This window comes from Pteropus alecto, unplaced genomic scaffold, assembly GCF_000325575.1.
Source record: "Pteropus alecto unplaced genomic scaffold, ASM32557v1 scaffold76, whole genome shotgun sequence".
Taxonomy (NCBI): Eukaryota; Metazoa; Chordata; class Mammalia; order Chiroptera; family Pteropodidae; genus Pteropus; species Pteropus alecto.
This window is the reverse complement of record NW_006443138.1, coordinates 31,214,716-31,221,933: the sequence shown is the minus strand read 5'-3', so window position 1 is coordinate 31,221,933 and position 7,218 is coordinate 31,214,716. Positions and strand designations below refer to the sequence as shown.

Sequence of the window (7,218 nt, the reverse complement as noted above, 5' to 3'; positions counted from 1 at the left end):
TTTTTTTTTAAATGGTGGTAGTAGGGGGGACACTATTTCATGACATGTGAAAGTGATTTAAAATTCAAATTTTAACGTCCATAAATTTCTAAGAAAACACAGCCATTGGCAGTCATTTAAGTATTGCCCATTGCTGCTTTTGCACTACGATGACAGAGATGAGTAGCTATAATAGATCGTATAACCCACACAAAGTCTAACATATTTATTCTCTGGCCCCTTACAGAAAAAGTTTGCTCATCCCAGTTTTGAAACGTGTAAACCACTGTAGCAAAGACATGAAAAGTTTCTTGAGTCAATGTATACTTTCTACTCGGGATGTAGAAATTACATACACTGATTTAATAAACTGGTATTTATTAAAAGCTCAACTATTCTAAGACTTTTCATAAATTATTTCATTTAATCCTCACAATAATTTAATGGGTATTGTTATTCCCATTATACAGAGGTGGCAAGTAATGCACAAAGACATTCATTAAGTAACTTTCTTAGCTCCGAATAATAGGTAAGTCTTAGAACCAGAAAATTTGTCCAAATTTCTTTCTTTAGGATGGGATAAAAGTAAAACTTCAGAGAATAATGAGCATGTATTCACTCTAAATGCATGTCAATACCATTGGTGGGATAAAATATCACTTTGGGCAATTCCTTTCAATGGAAAAAGTAAAATCCACTATGTATTGGTTTCCTGTCTGGGTGCTCATTACACAGGTATATTCAGATTATAAAAATTCATTGAGCTGTATAATTAAGTGCACTTTTCTGTGTATATTACACATCAACAATAAGAAGTTTTTTAAAGCATAAATAAAGCCTGAGCCTCACCCCAGACCAATTAATTAAAAATGTTGGTGCTACCAGTTCCCAAACTCATTTGATCATTCAGAAATATTTTGTTCCCTGTGTGCTTAACTTTTTTTAACATGTAAAAATTACTTGTTAAAGTTTGAGAAATGCTAGAACAATCACTTACCTCCCTGCCCCAGAACCAAAGAGCAGGTTCTGTCTTTTATGGAAGAACTCTTCATCACTAGTGGCAGGACCTGCGCTGCCATACCACTCACCCCACAACCCACACAAAAGGATAATAGAGAACACTGGGCTCCCTGGGCTCTTTTTGCTTTTCTATACTTCACATTTTCCTTCAATAGCAGAAAAGTCAAAGGAACACCGGCAGGCAAAGGGAAGGGAAAAAAACTCCATTCTCTCCTCCCCATTACAGCAAGCACTGAAATCTTTTGACATTTGATTAGTTTTTTTTTAAGAGAAGTTATCTCCTCATTTCAAAAGAAATCATTTAGGAGTAAGTGACACAGTGCTGTGATAAGGGGAAAACTGGTATTTATAAGAGCTGTTATAATTCAGCATGGTGGAAGGGAAGCAGGCAATCTCTGCAACCTCTCCCAAATATGGGCCTCTGAGCAGTCTACAAAGGTAGAAGTTGTAGAAAGGACAGAGAAGAAAAAACAAATGACAGAATGAAACAGGACATCTGCATGTAACTGATAAGCCAACATAGTTTTGATGAGACTGATACATTCTGAAATATCTATTTTTACCTCTAGATATACATATACCTATGAAAAAAAGAAACCCAGGCAGTACATACACCTCATTCTGTGTCCCATCTTCAAGGAGGAAATGAGAATTTCTGCTCTATACCATACTAGGTGATATTTAAATTTTTCTTTTTATCCTGACAAAACACATTAATGTTAAGAAGAGAGAATCTGAGAGTGTCTGAGTTATAGGCCTAAAATTCAGATTCTATGACTCATTCTTTCAATTCTTCATATTATCTTGCCTTAAGGGCATGATGATGTGGGAATTTTTCATCTTCTAACTGGCTACTTGACCTGATAAGTTTTTGACTGTGTTTCGTTCTCTATCAAATTGAGACCTTATTAATCTATGAGATGACCTCCTGTCATCTCTTCTTCATCACCTCATAAAACTGAAAAATGAAATGAACCCAAGCGAAAATATAATGAATGATGGAAAAAAGTTCCAACTAAGCTAAAAATATTCTGTAGAGGCAGAACATCATTTTCAAATTAGTTGTTTTTATAGAAAATGTTATCAAAGTAGGTATATACTTTTTCTATAATTTATAGTAGAGACTAATGGTAAATATGGGAGGAATAAAATTATACTAAGTACAAGTTAGTTATAGCCATTTACCCAAAGGGGCAAACCAAAACCTCTTGTTGATAATTCTATCTACATGTAATTACCCAAAAATGAACTGGTTCTTGTCCAAAGCCTATCAAAATACACAGAATTTATAATACATTGTTAATAACTAAGTAAATGTGATTAGACACAAACTTAAAACTTAACCAATATTATTTAGCTCTGTACTGGAAGATACAGTAATTATAATAAAAGTATGTATAGCAGGCAGCTTTGAAGAGACCCCCAAAATGATTTCTGCCTCCTGGTAGTCATTCTCTTGTTCAATCCCTACCCCTGTATGAGGCAGAACTTGCCTGTGGCTTACTTTTAGTCAACAGACTATGTCAAAGGGATGTCACTCCCATGATTACACATGTCATATAAAACTATCCTGGCAGACTAGAGGTTTTTCATGCTAGCTGTGAAGATACAATAGCCATGTTGTGAGAGGGCCACGTGGTATGACTTCAGCTCTTCAGGTATGACTTTAGATCTTCCATCAGACTGCCTACTTCCACTCTCACCATCACACACAAAAGACTCTAAGCTCCATAAGGGATAGGAGACACTTTTGTCCTGTCAGTACACCTAGAGCTGCAGAGGGTAGAGGAACATTCTCAAGCAAGACTAATACAGAATTACCTTTGAGAAGGGAAGCCTGGCAAATTTTAAATGGACATTTTTTTTGTCTATCTTCAACCAACACACCAATATAAGAAATGATCCAAGTATATAATGAAAAATTCAAGTATACAAAAATTACAAACATGTGCAATAAACCTAAGAGATGTTGAATGTGAAGAATGATCAACAAAACAGCTTTTTACCTATCAAATTTGTCAAGGTGAGAGACACCAGGTCTAGTCAATTTTACCTTCTTAATACAGTCCTTCTCTCTGCCCAATTCTCTCCTCTCTCATCTGATTAATTCATTAGCTCCTACCTGATGTTGTTTCCTCTTTTGCTCCTAAATGCTTATTTAAAAACACAAATATCACCACTCCCCGACTCTTCTTGTGTTTAGGATTATACCCCCAAATTCTTAACCCAGTGTACAAGGCTGGTTAGGCTCCAGTTCCTATTATGCTGTGGCTGTATTGAATTCCTTGAACTGAAATGCATGCAGGAGACAAACAGGTAAAGAAAATAAGTGAAGTGGGCCCAAGTGAACATGATAGTTGATAAGGAACAATTAGCCTCAGCATGGGAGAGTAATAAGGAATGCTGGGGACTGAGGCAGACCAGAGCACACCATCTAATAGTGTCAGACCATAAGATGGTTTCTAAAAAAATATGAATTGGGATTTTAAATATGAAATCTCATTTTAGATGTTAGCAACAAATCAAAATTTTAACACTCAAGAGGTCAAGACTGTGAAACTCAAATCGTGTTTCTGAACCACATGAGATCTATTACTCTATAACCTCTAGGCTCTGTTCTAGGGTATCAAACCCTAGACAATCACTCTTACTACCTACAATTCTTTGGTTGGTTCATTCACTCATTCACTTATTTATTAGGTTTTATAATATAGAGACACTGGCCTAAGAAAGCTTATATGTGAAGGCTCGGTTCACACTATCATCTTCTCACACCATGGTATATGCTCTGTTGACTTCAGAGCCCTTATCGCAGTGACTGTACAATTTACAATCACAGTAGTAATTTCTATAATTATTACAGTATAGGACTGTAAATTCTGTGAAGGCTCTGAGGGTGTCTGTTCTACTAGTACCTGCTGGCCAGCATACAGTGGACAAGATTTAGGCAAACAGATACCCTCTGATGGTAAAATGGAGCAACCTCTGTAGTGGGCAGCCTGGCAATTTATCTAAAAAATTTTAAATAGGCATTTCTTTTGACTGAGTGACTACATTTCCAGAAATTTAAACTAAGGAGATAATTCACTAGGTGTACAAACTTTTATGTCCAAGGCTATGAATTTTAACATGTATATATAAGAGTTAAAAGCTAGACACAAATATCTACCAAATTGGATTTTTTTGAGAATCGCATTTAAAGAAGATGGTTATAAGAAAAATAATCATTATAATAAAAAAATGCAAGACATGAAAATGTAAAATTATATAAACAATATGACTACAACTGTGCTTAAAAACCACATAAGCCCCCAAGTTACATCATTATCATGCATGAGTGGTAAGACGATAGATGACTTTCTCTTTTTATTTCTACTTGTTTAGAACAACCACCTGGGTATTCTGGGGCAAGGGAGGATCATTATGTTAACTGTGAGTCCAGGAGTAGTAATTCTCACTTAAAGAATAGAGATGTCCACCCTGAAAAAAAAAGGCATTTCAGCAATTTCTAACTCACTTTGTAATTACAAGTTTACTGCACATTAGTATCCAACCTAGCTTCCCAGCCCTAACAGACACCCAAGAGTGGATTAAATAGAATGGAAGTATTTCAGATACCATATTTAACTCTGAAAAACATAAAACCATAGCATACCAAACCCTTGCATAAATTGGAAGGCCAGAGCCTGGGAAACCCACTGTGTCTCAGCTTTTTCAGAGTGGCCCTATAGTTCTGTTCTGTGTCAAAATGTAGTAGCAAAGAAAATGTGTACCAAGTTAGGGTCAAAACAAGGGAGAAGGCCATATCAGAAAGATCTTTTATTTGTCTACGTAGATAAAATTTTGCTCCAAATTTCTACATATCTCAAATGTATTGGAGAGCTGTTTATTTGCCAGCTGTGGCAGGAGGGAGTCTAGAAGCTCCATGTTAAGAATTAAACTACTGTTTATGAGACCAACAGAAGATACTCGAGAGGCAGAAATACGGTAAAATCTAGTTTTAATTTGTTAGGCAACATTTTACAAATACTATAAATAAAAATTAGAAAGAAAGGCATATGCTGAGAAGAAATTCTACATTTGAATGTTAGCTGGTGGATCCAAGACTAACAGACAGATGTGTGAGAGTCAAGTCAAGTCAAAGAGTATAATAAAATTAAAACTCAACTTCAGAAAAAGCCAAACACAGGGCTTGGGAATCCATTTGTAAATACTTGTTCTACATTGTTATGTAAAATTGGCTAATGATTAGTTTTGGTTATAGGAGACATGAAAACACCACTGGTTGACTGGTCTTCTCTACAAAAAACTTAGTAAGATCAGAATTACTTACGTGATATCCCTTCGCTGATAGCAGCCCTGAAGCAAACAGGCAATCAAGTCACTGATAAACTCTACATCATCTCGGTGAAGAGCAGCTTCTAACTCCTGAAAAGGAGAGAAAGAGACTGAGAGATCAAACATATAGAGATTTAAAAAAATCCATCTCCTCTCCTCCCCATACCCGCAATCCACCCACAACTGAATGATCAGTGTAAAAGTGCTTGTCCGGGATCAACTCTGCCCGCCCATCCTTCCCCACAATTACTCTAGAAGAGCAACTAGAGTTCAACTTTTCACTTTTCCTGGGGTTTATTTCTTGCATTGCTCCTTACACCAAGCTCCATTCCTTTTATCTACATACTATAAGAAATACACATATACTTCTTTTATAAACCAATGCTAGCATATAGAGTTTAACTTGCATAAATATGTTGTAATACCTTATATTTTAATGGCAAGAGAATAAGGAAATCGGGAAGTATTCTTCATTTACTTAACAGTTTCAACAGGTAAACCATCTGCAATAGCTTTAAAGAACCACTATATTTTGAAAAAAGCATTGGTAGTAAGCCATTTGGCAGCTTTTAATTTTTAAAGACGCTATACCCACATGACTGGTGATAGGGGATTGCTAGAATTGAGATTAATATTACATCATCTAGAGACAAGTGAGGTAATGTCTATGTTAATGGTCTAATCCTATATAAGATGTATCTGCTTTCCCTGGAGTTCAGCGAGACAATGCCAAAATGCCAAAACGTGTTGTAGCATAGTATTCTAAACAAAGATTAGCTGAAAGGAGTTACAGGGTCAAAAAGTGATGGTGTAGAATTTTAGGAGATTATATTTCTCTTTTCAATCTCCCATAATAAACCATTATTTCCTGCGTTGATGGAATATGTTCTAAGTCATCAACTCTTGCAATGCAAAGTCTGCCTGCTTTCTTTAAACCAAGATGCTATCTTAGGCATGCAAACGATTTTCCAAAGGCCTACTGTGCTTATGGTTTTGATCAACTGATAACCAGATCTTTATCCTGATCTGTACAGCAAACTTTCAAGAATCTTATCAATGGTTCTGAAAGCACTAAGTGTGCGTAAGATGCAATTTCTGATCTTAACATTAATTGCATGGCAGTGTATACTAAAGAGGATAATCTGCTTCTACTATGAAAACAGTAAATTTCTTTTATGAACTATTTTAATTGTTCCATGTATTATTTTTTTAAATTCCTAAGTTTGTAAATACTCATTCTAAAAACGCCGCAAGACAAAAAATTGTTAAGCATACTAACTGATGCAAATAAACAAAATACAAAATACCGTGAGGTAGTTCAGCTAAAAAGGAAGGTATCCTATAGTGCCTTGAAAGCCTAGGTGAATGAAACTCAAAATTCAAAGATAAGGCTCCAGCTTGAAAATATTTTGCTTCCCTTAAATACAAATTTGGGAATTATACATCTATAGCAATGGTTCTTATTCTTATATTATTAGCTTATTAATTCTTCTGGGCAGAGTTCTTTTCTTAGTGATTATTCAGAAAAATAAGAAACACTGCCAATCAGATAACAAGGATGTGAACTATAATCAATCAGGATTCATCCATTTAACAAATATTTACTGAGCATCCGCCCTATGTAAGATAATAGGGTACTCCCTAAGCACGAGGAGTTAATTTAGTTAAGAGAGATAAGGCAGTACAAAAAAAGACAAAGTAACAGCACTATTAGGTACAGAAAAGGCACTACGGGTGCTAGGGGAGTTAAGAAAAGGATTACTTCTGGCTGTGGGAAGCCTGAGAGATTTCATGGAGACAGTGGCACCTGAGATGAGAAAACTGTGACCATGTTTGACAATGGGGGAGAGGCAGGGCACAACCAGGTGCAGGGAACAACAG

At 35.8% G+C, this 7,218-nt stretch overlaps 1 protein-coding gene across 1 annotated transcript in view; it reads right to left on the bottom strand.

The window, feature by feature from the left end:
• LOC102886617 (cat eye syndrome critical region protein 2) overlaps window positions 1-5,424 on the bottom strand; it is a 57,620-nt gene extending 52,196 nt beyond the window's left edge. Inside the window, exon 1 of the mRNA XM_015598405.2 lies at window positions 5,333-5,424. The gene's annotated coding sequence lies outside the window, so the exon portion shown is untranslated. The remainder of the gene's footprint in view (window positions 1-5,332) is intronic.
• Window positions 5,425-7,218: the final 1,794 nt, after the last annotated feature.